Here is a 14,480-nt window from a genome sequence, read left to right on the forward strand (position 1 = left end):
ACCCAGGGGCACACGCCCCTTCTTGCGCAACTACACAAACTAAATCAAAGAACCTGCAGTTGAAATCTTAACACGATTACTGGCAGAAAAATAACAGTAAAATAATCTGTGCACTCTGCCAATGGTACATACCACCTACAATAAAAAAAACATGCCAAAAAACATAATTAAAAGTATAAACATAGTGACAGTGTGGGTCACTCTGTCACACACCCCCACCCTTATGTCAAGGCTTGCCGGCTAGCTGAAGACACAGGAGAGAGGGTACAAACAGCACCCCTTAAGACAAACTACAATTAAAGACAAGACCTAAGAGGTGCATCACAACATACCCAAAGGGAAATAAGGTTGCAGAGAAATCAAATGAAATAAACCACCACATACAAACACAATAATGACAGGCAGAAATAGAACAAACGGCATAATATTTGTGAACAAGTTTGGGCCTACTTGAAAGTAAGGCCGACACATACCGCTATGCAAGTCCCATAATGACCCAAAGCTCGCCTCTGGCGGAATCAGTAGTCCCTTATAGCGACCTGTCCCTCTTTCGGGGAGCCAAGGCATCTGATACGCCGTGTCTGTTCCCCCTGACCCAGAGTACAGGGAAGGCTTTCGCGGCCTCTGCCGCTTACCTCTCTTGCTTTGAGAGGCTTTCCCTGTCCATAGCGGTCTCTGTGACTGGGTTTCGGTAGCCTCTGCCACCTGTGTATGGGCCACCGGCCTCCTAGTTGGTATTTGGGGCTCGGTTGCACCCCCCATTGATGGTGGAGTCTCCGGTTGACCCGCTGTTAGCGCCGTAGTCTCCGGTGAGCTCACCGTTAGTGGAAGAACCGTATCGGACCCAGTCATGATGAGATGGGCCTCCACAGGCCCTGTTGCTGGAGGATGGGCCTCTGCTGGAACCTCCCAAGGCTGGTGGAAGACGCACATAGCCAAGCTATGCCCATACCTCCGGGTGTGACCACACCAGAAGTCAGGAGCGTCTGGGCAGGCTGTAGTATGGTGGTCACCCATACAGCAGTGTGTGCAGCAAGTCTCCTTCCGATTTTCTGGACGACAAGAGCAGTGCAGGTCACCCGGTGATATTCCCTTGCCCAGCTGCTGCATGAGAAACCTCTGGGAGCCGAAGTAGAGCTGCCAGGTTGTTATTGCCGGGAACTGTCGCAGCCACGCTGCCCACAGCTCAGCAAACCGCTCTTCTAATGCCGCCACCAGGAGAGGGGTAGCCTCCTCCCAATCGTCCTCCAGTTCTAGCCACTTAAGCAGATCTTCTGCCTCCATTTTCCTCTGCCAATCTTCTTTCATAGCGATGCACCAAAAAATAATTAATCCACCAAAAAAAAATAAACCTCACTGTCGGTCTACCTCTCCATGGCCACTGGTATCCCACCACTGCCACCAAATGTGAGAATGTAGCCTCGTGGTCCAGGAGAAGCAGACAGGTTTAGGTGTAAAAAGGTTTATTGACTCAGCGGATATACTCCGAAAACACCCGTGAAAAGTAAAAAATATTAATTACAAAAAACAATGACTCGTAGACTAGACAAAATACAAACAAAAACGCGGAGTCACACATTGGACTATAATAAGCCGCACAATCATCCTAACCACTCACAGCAGTGTCAGGTACGCACAACATGTGCAATTCTAGAGGACTCACCTTCTCCCTCCACAGGGATTTAAAGTGATCAGGTGACCTCCCCTAATTGAAAAAAAACAGGCCTGCTTCTTATAAGGCTAATCAGCCAATTTGGGTACCCAGGGGCACACGCCCCTTCTTGCGCAACTACACAAACTAAATCAAAGAACCTGCAGTTGAAATCTTAACACGATTACTGGCAGAAAAATAACAGTAAAATAATCTGTGCACTCTGCCAATGGTACATACCACCTACAATAAAAAAAAACATGCCAAAAAACATAATTAAAAGTATAAACATAGTGACAGTGTGGGTCACTCTGTCACAGTTACCTTCGAAAACATCGTCAGATGCAAACGGGATCTGCTAGCAAGTTGTAGGAAATGAACATAGACAATAGGCTAGTAGACATAAACAGGCTATAAGATATTTAGGGGCAGGACTATCATAGGCTACCTGATAAACCGTTGGCCCAACTTGCTGCTAACTCCTGGTTGATTGAAGGATCTTGCTTTCTAAGCAGTCCACCAGTGTCTGTAAAGCCACCATACATTGCAGCGAACTACTTCACGAACTCACATTTTGATGACAGCCCTACGCTCCGTTGTAGGCGTGTTTTCAACCTTTGCTATTTTGTGGTTGAATCATAGATAGATAGATAGATAGATAGATAATTGATTCCCAAGGGGAAATTCCATTCTGATATTCTTGTACTATTAGGAATATCAGTAGGCTATGATTTATTCAGATGTCTAGTGCAATAAAATTAAGGATAGGCCTATCAATTAACAAGTAGGCCTAGGCCTAGGCCTGCTCCTAATTGTCAGTTGACTACCCCCTGCCCTTCTTACAATACAATTAAATTAATTTTCCAGCTCAGGATTGCACTTCGCCCATAGACCACCAGAATTGCACACAATTATTGCACTCGCCCTTATAGGAGTGAATCACTCAATGTTTTATAAATAAGTAGAACTATTGCACTTGCCCATATAACCTAATGTCATTAAGTTTATTCACAAATATTACACAAGCCCATTTTTAAAATATGTAGAACTATTGCACTTGCCCATATAATTTAGTAACCTGATGTCATTATTCTTAAACACAGTCCTACTTCCTACAGGCTACAGATAGATATGTACTTACACACATACATGCATTTAGGATTATTTAAAACTGCCTTTTAATGCTTAATGTTTTGTTTTTGTTTTTCAGCTCTTCTGCGTGATCTGTTGGTAAACCAACAAATTCTGCTGGACCAGCAGAAGACCATGATCCACATTGTTCAGGACCTCCACAAATCCATCCAGGAGGTCAGATGTGCACTACCACCAGGCATACTGCTTATTTTCCCCTGGGGGATGAGGGGGCCCTGGAGGTCTTGGAGCGCGACCTCGCAAGCAGGGACCTTCACCAGGAATTGGTGAGCTCCTTTTGATTTCTCTTGGTATGAATGGTATGCTGAGTGATTTATCAAACAATAGTACTTTTATTTTGAGTAAATAATACCACTGGTTCTTTTATAGGTCATCACTCTTGGATTGGCAGGGGGAGTGGATGTGAAGGACAGTGTCTGGCGCATACTGAAGCAGGCCATTAGGAACAATCTGGCCAAGAAAATGTCATGGCGGGGATTGAACGGGAAAATCCCGTTTGAGAAATTACATCTCAAATCAGTTGTTATGGGTAAGCATAAAAACATTTTTTTTCCCCAAAGGCTCCTGTAGCTATAGGGATATCAGGCTGAAACCATCATTCAACTGTCAGCCAATTCTTAGTAGAATTTAACTGAACTCAAAGCATTTTTGCAATGTGGAAGACAACAGAACCTTCACACCTATCTTCCAGATGATTAGTTTGTTTGACAATGCTTACAGTTCGCATAGTGAAGAAGATTGTAGCATACATTATTGCTGTTAATAATCTGTAAATCACTGACACTGAAAACTTGTTTTGTGTATGTTCTCATTTACAGATGCAGTGAGGAGAAATCCATCCTGCTTATCTGCTACAAACAAAGAAATTGAGGAGGCTGTGAAGAGGTGGTTTTACTGGGCTGGGGATAGGGAGGGTGGGAGGAAAAACCGCCAGCTGATTCCCAACCAGGAGCAACAAGCAGAACAGCTTTAATAAAACATATATAATTTTAAAATATTTTGCTTCATTTAATTTTTTTTTGCATAACACACAGAACCTAGTTTAACCATATAACTTAATATGAGCCTAGAATACTAGGACATAGTAGGTTTAAATAAATAAACAAATAAAAAATAAATAAATAAATAAATAGAAACACTTTGGGTCAGTTATGGCATCACTTTGGGTCATTTAAGGCCTCTTTTCGGCAAGGTTTTGGGGTTTTGGCAACTCTTTGGGATATGTCTGGCTACATTTTGGTATTCCAAAATTGGTTTTGGCCGCCTTTTGTTTTTCTTTTGGCACGCCTAATTTGGCCCAAATTTGGGCCGTACATCATCCCAAAGCTTTGCCAAAATGGCATGCCAGTTTTGGCCCAAATTTGGGCCAAAATGATTTTGCTATCTGGGTTGTAATTACTAGTTAATAGCAGCAGTACTAGCATGCAATACATATCTAGCCTGGACTGGATAGGCTGCTAATTACTACTTACTAGTCGTACAGTGCAGTATTATGGATATGGTTATGGGATTTTGGACTCCAAAACTTGGACTTGGATTTTGGTTTATGATTTTTGGACTCTTTTGTCCAAAGCAACTTATGAATAAAAATTACAATAGTTCAAATCAGTGAACAGTATTAAAATGCTGGTAAGACTACATTAAAACAATCAATATACCCTGGAAATCCAGAGTTCTCACGAGAGCCCAATTTGAATTTTCTCAGCAAGGTATTCTGACAATGAATAGTGATGCACTTGACACAGGTGATTTCACCAATAGACTCTATGCACAGGCATTTTTGATTCACTGCACAAAGGCTATGACAGTTTTAATATAGAAGGCTTTTGCTAGTTACGACATAGCTAAAGTTATCTAAGCAGTTCAGTAACATCAGTTGCTTGATTAAGGTGAAAGGAGAAATCCGGCAAGTTTTCACACAGATCGCCATCTCATGTACATGCCCCCAGAGTGTAGCACTGTAGCTGCCCCATGTATATGCCCCCAGAGTGTAGCACTGTAGCTGCCCCATGTACATGCCCCCAGAGTGTAGCACTGTAGCTGCCCCATGTAGGCTATATGCCCCCAGAGTGTAGCACTGTAGCTGCCCCATGTTCATGTCCCCAGAGTGTAGTACTGTAGCTGCCCCATGTTCATGCCCCCAGAGTGTAGCACTGTAGCTGCCCCATGTACATGCCCCCAGAGTGTAGCGCTGTAGCTGCCCCATGTACATGCCCCCAGAGTGTAGCTGCCTGGTAGCTTTAAGTGTTGACTGTAGCAACTCAAGTTAGGAAAAAAATATTATTTTCATTTTCTTTCCATACCGACAGTACTCGGTGCCCTTGAGAAACAGAGATCTATGTGAAAACTCGCTGGATTTCTCCTTTAAGAACAATTTAAACCCTTTTCCCGTTTGTTAGAAGGATTTTCACATAGTCGATCTACATTACCATGAGACAATGGCTACAGAAAAGAACCATATCTGCTAATGTATTAATGTAAACAGGAAATTGATATGTCAGTACAAGCAAATCCAAAATGGAGTCGTGCATAGAGTGCATTAGCTGCTCTACCTGGCTGAAGTGTTGTGCTAATTATAATCAGCTGGTTTAAGTGAATGGTCGGCACAGACATGTGGTAAGACTTTTACTTTCTGAAGCTGGACTTCTCCACCTTTGTTTGTCTGCTCTGCCCTGTCAAATAAAGCCCCCAAAATTAGACCTGATGTGACTGTCTGCTGTCTGTATCTATTCTCTGTAGTGTTGAGGCGAAGCCAAACTACGTTGAGACCACTGAAGTTTTACTGATGTCAGTTGGCTACGCCTACTCTGGAGACAGCTAAGCTCAGCAGCACCTGCAAGATGGATCTCTACAAGCTCCCCTTGCACACACAGCGATGCAAACTCACAGTCGTGACCTTTCTGAGCAGAAGTAAGTGTGTGTGTGTGCATATCAAAATCAATACTCTCTTTTGGAAAAAATGTGAATTGAAAAGTGGATCTGAATGATCAATACAATTTATAGTCATCTCAGTTCACAGCCCGAGGGATAATTTGGATGTAAAATGCGGCGCGGTGGTTAGCGTGGCCACTTAGTAGGATTTGATATCTGACCGTTACAAAATTAGTCTGGCATATAAACTTTCTGTTTACGTTACAGTAAAACATTGGCAAATATGCTTTTTTCTGTAGTCATTGTCTTCAGGACCCTCTCATGGTAATGTAGACTGACTTGTGCCACTCAGGAAACAGGAAAAGGGTTTAAAATGTCCTTAACCTTAATCAAGCAACTGATGTTACTGAACTGGTTGGATAGCTTTGCTATGTTGTTCAATTACAAATAGCTCAATACAATTACTATATTAATACTGGCAGGCTAGTAATCTGTAATTGTCTGCCATGGCCTACTGTGTACAGTGTAAACAGGAAGTTGATTGTATTGCCCAGTAGGAAGCTAATCCAAAATGGAGTCCTGCATAGAGTCCATAGAGGAATGGGATGCACCTTTTCAGAAACAGTGGGACTAGCCTGGAAAATCCAGACCCTGGTAATCTAGAAAGATTAAGGGTCTGGCCACGAACAATGTAATGGCCCAACTCGAGGGGTGGCAACAAGCATGCATTTAAAAATCTCACTGCACGCAATTGGATAACACTAAACCAATGTTTAATCTGAATGATTCCGGACTTCGATGCATTGGGATAACACTACGACCAATGTTTACTGTCCTCCAATGTTGCAGCGCTGTCTTCAGCTGGTTCAGCTGTTTAGCTGGTTCCCCGGGATGCAAGGGGTAAAAGCAGGGGTGAAAATAAGCCGGTACTGGCCGGTACGGAGTACCACTAAAATATTTGGAGAGGGTACGCCGTACCGGAAAGAAAACTATACTGTCTCTGAAAAATATTGCACTTTCAGCATGACAACACAACTGCTAACGTCAAATTACCAGAAGCAACACGTTTTCCCCAAAATATATTTCATATACATCGTTCTGAACTGTAACGGAATTGTGTCTAAACCTCCCGTGCAGCTGGACAGACAACGAGCAAGCTATAGCGCGCGTACAGTAGCCTACAGTAATAGCGCCAACGTGCACTGGTATCCAAAGTGTTTTAGCAGACTGACGTTTCTTGGAAAGTCTCCCAAATAAAAAAAAAACATACAGGCTAAAGAAAAATATGTTGATGTTTCAATAGCCTATATTGGTTTTATGTGTGCAGTGTTTCGCTGGAGAGACAAGAGACAGACAGCGCGTGTGCGGCTTAACTAGATCTTGCGCAGCAATAATGAAAGTGTTTTAGCGCTCAGAAGTATGTTGCAGTCTCCCAAATAAAAAGGCATGACTCAAAGAAACGTGTTTCATGATATACAGTAGCCTATATAAAAAAAAACGATTGGATGTGGGAGCGAGCAGAATACTAGGCTAAATAATTAAATAATTAAATGTTGAAATTAAGTGTTTACAATTTATTCATAATCAAAAACAGGTGTGTTAAAGAGTGATACTAGAGTGATAAGAAGTCCTAGTGAATGCTTGATAAGTAGACTATAATACAGTAATAATAGACTATAGTAGACTATAGTAGATACAGTAAATAAACAAATAAATAAATAATAAATAATTAGGCTAAGTGAAATTTTCAGTGCGCGCGATGCGCGCGCATTATAACTCTATATCATAGTACCACCAACAAATAAAAACTACTTTCACCCCTGGGTAAAAGTAACATGCATCATTGCTCATTGCCAGAGTGTCTCGCAGAGACAAATCCATTGTGCTTTCACAAGAACTCTGGATTTCCAGGGTAGGACTTTGCTACTTTAAGGTCTCATACGAAAGTGAAAGGCAGCATAAGCCTGAAAACAGGAAGTGACAGCAGGAAGCACGTCCTCTTACCAACCACGGAAACAAGTTTTCTCAAACAGACTTCCGTCGGTGGTGTCTAGAAGGGATACAGCTAAGGGTTAGGGTTAGGATTAGGGTTAGGTTACTTCCTGTCCTGATACTGTTTATTTCTATGGAGATTTCACTGAAGATTTCACTATCTGTTACGTGACTTCCGTTGTTAGCTGTATCCCATCTAGCCACAACCACTTCAGTCGGCAAAGAGACTCGGGAGAGGGACGCCACAGACGCATAAGTTGTAAGTTGAAGTTTAATGATTTAATGAGTTGTTCAGTAGCATATAACTGAGTACAAAGCCAGCTAGGCTGCACTGCACAGTCAGTGATATTATATCAACACGCCCTGAGAAGACTGTGGAGTATATGATATGGTCCTCAATTATGCTTACAACGTCTTATGATTTTGTTGTTGAAACTGCTAAGTGCTAAGTAGTTATCATATCACACATATGAAGTTTAGACTTTATTTAACAAAATTATGTATTCAAAGTTAAATATCTTACGGAAGTGCTGGTGTTTCATAATTTGTCCACAAGAGGAAGTCTGTTTGCGTGTGTGTGTGTGCACGCGCGTGCGTCTGTGTGAGTGAGTGAGTGAGTGTCTATGTGTGTGTGTGTGTGTGTGTGTGCGCGTGCACATGCGTGTGTGTGTGTATGTGTGTGTGTGTGTGTGTGTGTGTGTGTGTGTGTGTATGTGTGTGGTGTGTGTGTGCCTGCATATGTTTGTGTGTGTGTGTGTGTGCCTGTGTGTGTGTGCCTCCCCTAGCCTGTGCGTCTTTTCCCCTCACACACAGATATGCACAGCTGTCGTGCCATAAACAGCGACACATGGCTGCTAGTTAAAGTGATGCTATGGTAACACTAATAGGCTAATATCAAGTTTGCTCACTTGCATCTCTCAAGTTTATGATGCTAACCTACCTAGGCAGTGGGATTTAGGTCATTTAGGCCTACTATTTGGGTTTAATGTAATTTAAAAACAGGCTACGCAACCATTGTAAACGTTTACATCTGGATAGAGTTTCTTGCTAACTATCCCGTTAGCTCAAGTCACGTTGGTCAGTGCTTACTAAAATCATTAATGAACATTGCAAGACACTAATCTCTTCTATGATCCAAGAAAGATTTTCTTCGACTTGTTCGTTTTTTGAACATTTATTTTTCTAATCACATAGAGAACATAATGAAATGCATCCACATATCGTTATGCACTATGCGCAACTGTTATTCACAATTTTCTGTCTTGAAAATTATTCTACCTTGTGTCTTTTATTTTGTCTTTTTAATCATTCTCTATTTTTTAAATGATTTTACCTTGTGTGTTTTATGTTTTCTTTTTATTATGATCTTTACCTTTTGAACTATTCTTTGACTATATTGCCCTTCTATGCTTTTATTTGTTTATTTGTTTCTATGCTTTTATTTTGCTATTATTGTTTGGTTTTGTTCATGTAAAGCACATTCAATCAATCAATCAATCAATCAATCAATCAGATTTATTTATATAGAGCGTTTAAACATGACTTGCATCAACCAAAGTGCTTTACAGAGACCAGTGGGAAGCAAACATATAACATACAGTATAACAAATAAGACAGAGGCAGGCCATACAAAAAACACATCATAAAGCAGACGATACAAATACACGAAGGAGACAACAGTACAAGCAGGGCTCCGGTCAAGATGAATCGGGAAACACTAAGAAAAGGTATGTTTTGAGCTGGGATTACATTGAATGTAACCTGACTCTCGCCAGATGAATTTTGTTCCGCCTAGCTCCACTCATCCATCTGGGATCGATCCATTGAAGTGGTGCTTCAGAAGGCTGGGCCTTATTAAAAAATCCTTGCATAAGATTGGATAAGCCACTTGTCAGTCATCTATTGATGTGCTACTTCAACCACTCACATCGAAGCCAACCCGTGACGCTGAGAACAGTCTCACAGTCGCTTCTACGCTACGTCACATCTATGAAACTCCCGCCCTGCGTCCTGATTGGCTCAACCATACAATCTGGTGCTGAAATCACTCTCACTCTTGAGGCAGATGTGGCTTACTGGTTAGCGCTTCAGACTTGTAACCGGAGGGTTGCCGGTTTGAGCCCCGACCAGTAGTTGGCTGAAGTGCCCTTGAGCAAGGCACCTAACCCCTCACTGCTCCCCGAGCGCCGCTGTTGATGCAGGCAGCTCACTGCGCCGGGATTAGTGTGTGCTTCACCTCATTGTGTGCTGAGTGTGTTTCACTAATTCACGGATTGGGTTAAATGCAGAGACCAAATTTCCCTCACGGGATCAAAAAAGTATATATACTATACTTATATACAAAGGAACCGATCCCAGATGGATGTGAGTGGAGCTAGGCGGAACGAAATTCATCTGGCGAGAGTCAGGTTACATTGAATGACCTCTGTGTATGAAATGCGCTATATAAATAAACTTGACTTGACTAGACTAAAACCGTGAGACTGAAGGCTAATTACTCTCACATATTTCTTAAAGTGAGAGGCACTCAATTACACCTACACATCACCAATGTGCACTCACTTTACCAATGTGCACTTTATAGGAATTTCAATATATGAAATAGAAACATATGACAAGCCATCATTTTCCGTGTGTGTTTGTGTGTGTGTGGAGTGTCAAGCAGAATCTAGGATGACCACTTGTGTGAATGATCACACTATATTCAATATTACTGATGATGTCAAGGTGGTGGGCCCCCCCAAATCAAATACATCTTTGAAAAAGTATCGAAGAAGTATCGAAATCGCAATTCTTGACTTGGTATCGGTATCAAAACATTAATTTTGGTATCGTGACAACACTATTGCACATGCATGTGTGTATCTGTGTGGTGTGTGTGTGCCTGCGTATGTGTGTGTGTGGTGTGTTTGTGTGTATGTGTGCGTGTGTGTGCATGTATGTGTGTGTACTGTATGTGTGTGTGACTTATAAATCTGTCTTTGGGAGATTCTTCTTGGGACTATGTGACTTTCTGCTCCACATGCACACACAGTTCAGGTTTAGTTCCTCAGTGGTCACTCTGTTGTCCGAGCTCCCATACAGACAAGGGGAACATCAACTCAAGTGGTGCACAGGTCACACTAACTGTTCAGCTGTTAGCAGTTAGTTTTTGACTGACAGCTAGAGTTGTCTACCTCAGAGGTTCTCAACCTTTTTGGGACTAAGGCACACCAAAGGTCAAACCAAAACACCAAGGCATGGTGTCACGATGGTAAGTTCCTCTCCTAGCCTGACGAGACAGACCCACATTAAAATGTAGGGTCTGGGGACTCACCGTTCGCAGTGCTGAGTCCAAGGGGCGGGATAATCAGTTGTCTTTGAAATTCCCTCTGCACGCAATAGGATAGCGCTACAACTCATGAGTCCCATGCGTTTTCCCACCAGCGGAGCTACAGTAGTTGGCTGGTTCAATCTTTTGCCAACTTAAGAAAAACTTAACTCGTGTCACGCTGTTCGCCAACACCAACGTCCATCTTCTTTGTTTTCAAGTAGCAAGGAATTCATGCCGAACCGTTGCAACTCTGCTATCAATCATTATGTTAAGCCCGCCTACCAACTCTATACACAATGTGATTGGCCTTATCGAAGCTGAATTTTTCCAGCTCGCAAGCCAACGAAGAGTTGCTAGACAAGCCCGGGCAGCAAATTACATTTAGATTTTTAGGCTATTAGGCTAGGCTATGGATGAAGTAGAACAGTGTTTCTACAAGGGATGGACGAGGCTTTGTGAAACAACGAAACGTTCGAAGCAATTGCGCCGGAATGTGTCGAGGTTTCAAAACAATCCGACACACGTAACTCCATGGTGACATCTAGTGGCCAGTTTTGCTAACATCACATTTTGACCGTGAAGCACAACAGCTTCAGACGAAGATTTCGTCCACAGCCATGTGGTTCAGTGGTTAACACACTTGCATTCAGCCGGAGTGGCCGGTGTTCGAATCCCTGCTGGTGCTTAGAAATTTCAGACTAGTATGTGCCTTCAGTAACTAGCCTAGAACATTTTTATATCTGCCAGTTAGATGTTTTGTTATTTCAGTTTCATAGTACATTATCCTTTGGAACATGCTGGAGAGGAAAATGCTACAATGGTTTTAAAATGTAGGCAATGCTCATGGCCCAGGGTTTTTTTTGGGAACATGTTGTAGGGAAATAAAGGATACATGTTAGACTAGGTTAGACTAATCAGGTACAACATGGGAAAAATAAACAACACATTTTTTGTATGTCAACATACATTTTTATTTAGGAATAACCTAATTCCTAATTCTTGGCATTTAATCTGTTTCTTGTTTTTGAATAAACCTCCCCAGCCTTGGAAAAAAATCTTTCACAAGGCACACTTGTTGCTGGCATGCACAAATATTTTTTTGCCATCACAGTTAGGTTTGGATAAACCACTCTCTTCTCCTGCCAGTATTTCAAAGGGTCAGCTGTTCTTGAAATAAAGGCATCAGTCATATATTTTTTTACTTCTGCTACTATCTAAATATTATCGTCACTAGACTATATCTATCTAAACCATGGAGGTATTATATATAACTGGAGAAAGTGACTAAGTCCCGCCCCCATTAATTTCAATGGCCCATGCTAGGCTAGCTACTTCAGCCAAAAAAGTTTGACATTGGCCGCAGCCATCTTTACGAAAATGGCGTTTCATGGGTGTTCGTTTTTCGGCACCAGCTAGAATTGGCCTATTAGATTCCACGTCACAGACAGAGACAACGTAAGGTACAACGGTATGTCGTTGATGAAGACTGGACATTCCCTCAGAGGCAAAGAAGTTGTTCGGGAATGCGGTTCACCTCGTTATAAGCGCAAATTTATTTAATTGGTTGGGATAACATTTTAGGAATGGTGGTAGAAGTTTACCCGTCTCTGAAGTCCTAATGTGATGTTCATATGTGATAATAAACAATGTGAATCAATATTGAGTCACTTTAGGCTACACAAATAATGATTCCTAAATGCTATATTTGGACAGGTTGTAGGCCTATTACGCAATAGGCTATCCAACGAAAAGGGACTATAGTAGACATGGGATGTAAGAAACTTTGGATAGCTGGGATTTTTGCTGCACCCAGTGTGAATTTGCAGCTTGTTAAACCTAGGCTACATTTGCAGGCAGACGAAATGAAGCCAACGCAAGTTAAACTTCCCGATAGAAGCGTAGGCTCGTCCCTCGGGTATTGTGGTTCGAGCAGGCATTTCAAGAGTCTGCAACTGTTGTTGTTGGATATTTCAAGTCAAGTCAAGTCAAGTTTATTTATATAGCGCATTTCATACACAGAGGTCATTTAATGTGCTTTACATAAACAAAACCAAACAATAATAACAAATAAAAAGCATAGAAAGGCAATATAGTCAAAGAATAGTGAAAAGGTAAAGATCATAATAAAAAGAAAACATAAAACACAAGGTAAAATAATTTAAAAATAAAGGATAATTAGTAAGCAAAAAACAAAGGCAAAAGTAGTAAAAAAAAAGTAATAAAAGATAAAGTAGAATAATTATCGAGGCAGATTCAGAATTTGTAACTCGGCACAGTTAGCAGAAAGCATCTGAGAACAGTTTGGTCTTTGGTCAAAACTGGCTACAGTTGGGGCCTTTTTGATGTCATCCGAAAGTTGATTCCACAGCTGAGCCGCATAGCAGCTAAAAGCTGCTTCACCATGTTTAGTTCTAACAGTAGGTTTTACTAGCAGGTTTTTCACCTGGGACCTGAGAGGACGCGAAGGTGTGTACTGCTGAAGCATGTCTGACAGGTATTTAGGTCCTGCTCCATTTACTGATTTATAAACAAGCAATAGAGCTTTAAAGTCAATTCTGTGACTTACTGGAAGCCAGTGCAAGGACTTAAGAATTGGAGTAATGTGGTCAGTTCTTTTAGTTTTTGTTAGAATCCTAGCTGCTGCATTTTGTATCATCTGAAGCTGTTTAATAGTCGTTTTAGGAAGGCCTGTGAACAGTCCATTGCAGTAATCAACCCTGCTGGAGATAAATGCATGAATGAATGTCATATTTTGACATCAGCCCTCTGAGTCTGGCAATATTTTTGAGGTGGTAAAAAGCTGATTTAGTTGTCGCTTTCATGTGGCTGTTGAAATTTAGATCACTGTCAATTAATACACCAAGATTTTTAACTGTATCCTTTGCCTTCAACCCTTTTGTGTCAAGGAGACTGGCAACCCTAAGGGCCCTATCATGACATTCCAAAGTGCATCGTCACTTGTCAAAAGTCTAATCAAATTTAGTAGGATGTCCAGTTCACATTGGGAGGGGTTTCGTTCTCAAAAGTGGAGCGCATGGCGTAACAAGGTGTTCCTAGGTCTTTTAATCAGTCATATGGGTGTGTTTGGGGCGTAACATCATTTTAAACCAATGAGAATGACATCTGTCATTCCCTTTAACGGTGCAACGCGCGATATGTCAAATAAATGCATCGGTATTTTGGCATTCAACGGCGCATTTGAAGGAGGCTGCTTGCGAGACCGTATGGAATAGTCATTCTTAAACCATGCTTTACTAAAACCTAGCATAGCCTTCACGCATTTGCACTCGTCTATTATTTGAACTCATTGGCAAAGTGAAACTAACTTCACCAAGGAGTCAGTCAACGACAAGACAGTTATATGCAGTTACTTTCACTATTGACTGACAATGGGTTAAACATAACATCGAAAACATAGGCTGGAAAAAGCAACACTTACCCTAATGTTGCTCAAATGACTGAATAAAACAACATTTATCCTGCAGAGGAGTTGCTTATATC

The 14,480-nt window shown here is 41.6% G+C and overlaps 1 protein-coding gene and 1 long non-coding RNA gene across 4 annotated transcripts in view; both read left to right on the top strand.

Moving 5' to 3' along the window:
• Positions 1-3,018: 3,018 nt before the first annotated feature.
• On the top strand, positions 3,019-3,706 carry LOC143138378 (uncharacterized). Its single transcript, XR_012990182.1, has 3 exons — positions 3,019-3,069; positions 3,173-3,332; positions 3,622-3,706. It is a non-coding gene; the product is annotated as an uncharacterized LOC143138378 (long non-coding RNA).
• A 4,013-nt stretch (positions 3,707-7,719) lies between these two features.
• LOC143137493 (NACHT, LRR and PYD domains-containing protein 1 homolog) overlaps positions 7,720-14,480 on the top strand; it is a 61,458-nt gene continuing 54,697 nt past the window's right edge. For all 3 annotated transcript variants that reach the window (XM_076297721.1, XM_076297722.1, XM_076297723.1), the window contains exon 1: positions 7,720-7,925. The gene's annotated coding sequence lies outside the window, so the exon portion shown is untranslated. The remainder of the gene's footprint in view (positions 7,926-14,480) is intronic.

This window comes from Alosa pseudoharengus, unplaced genomic scaffold (genome assembly GCF_046254945.1).
Source record: "Alosa pseudoharengus isolate Yale_2024_CS ecotype anadromous, Long Island Sound unplaced genomic scaffold, YU_APseudo_1.1 YU_APseudo_1.1_scf_21, whole genome shotgun sequence".
Lineage (NCBI taxonomy): Eukaryota > Metazoa > Chordata > Actinopteri > Clupeiformes > Clupeidae > Alosa > Alosa pseudoharengus.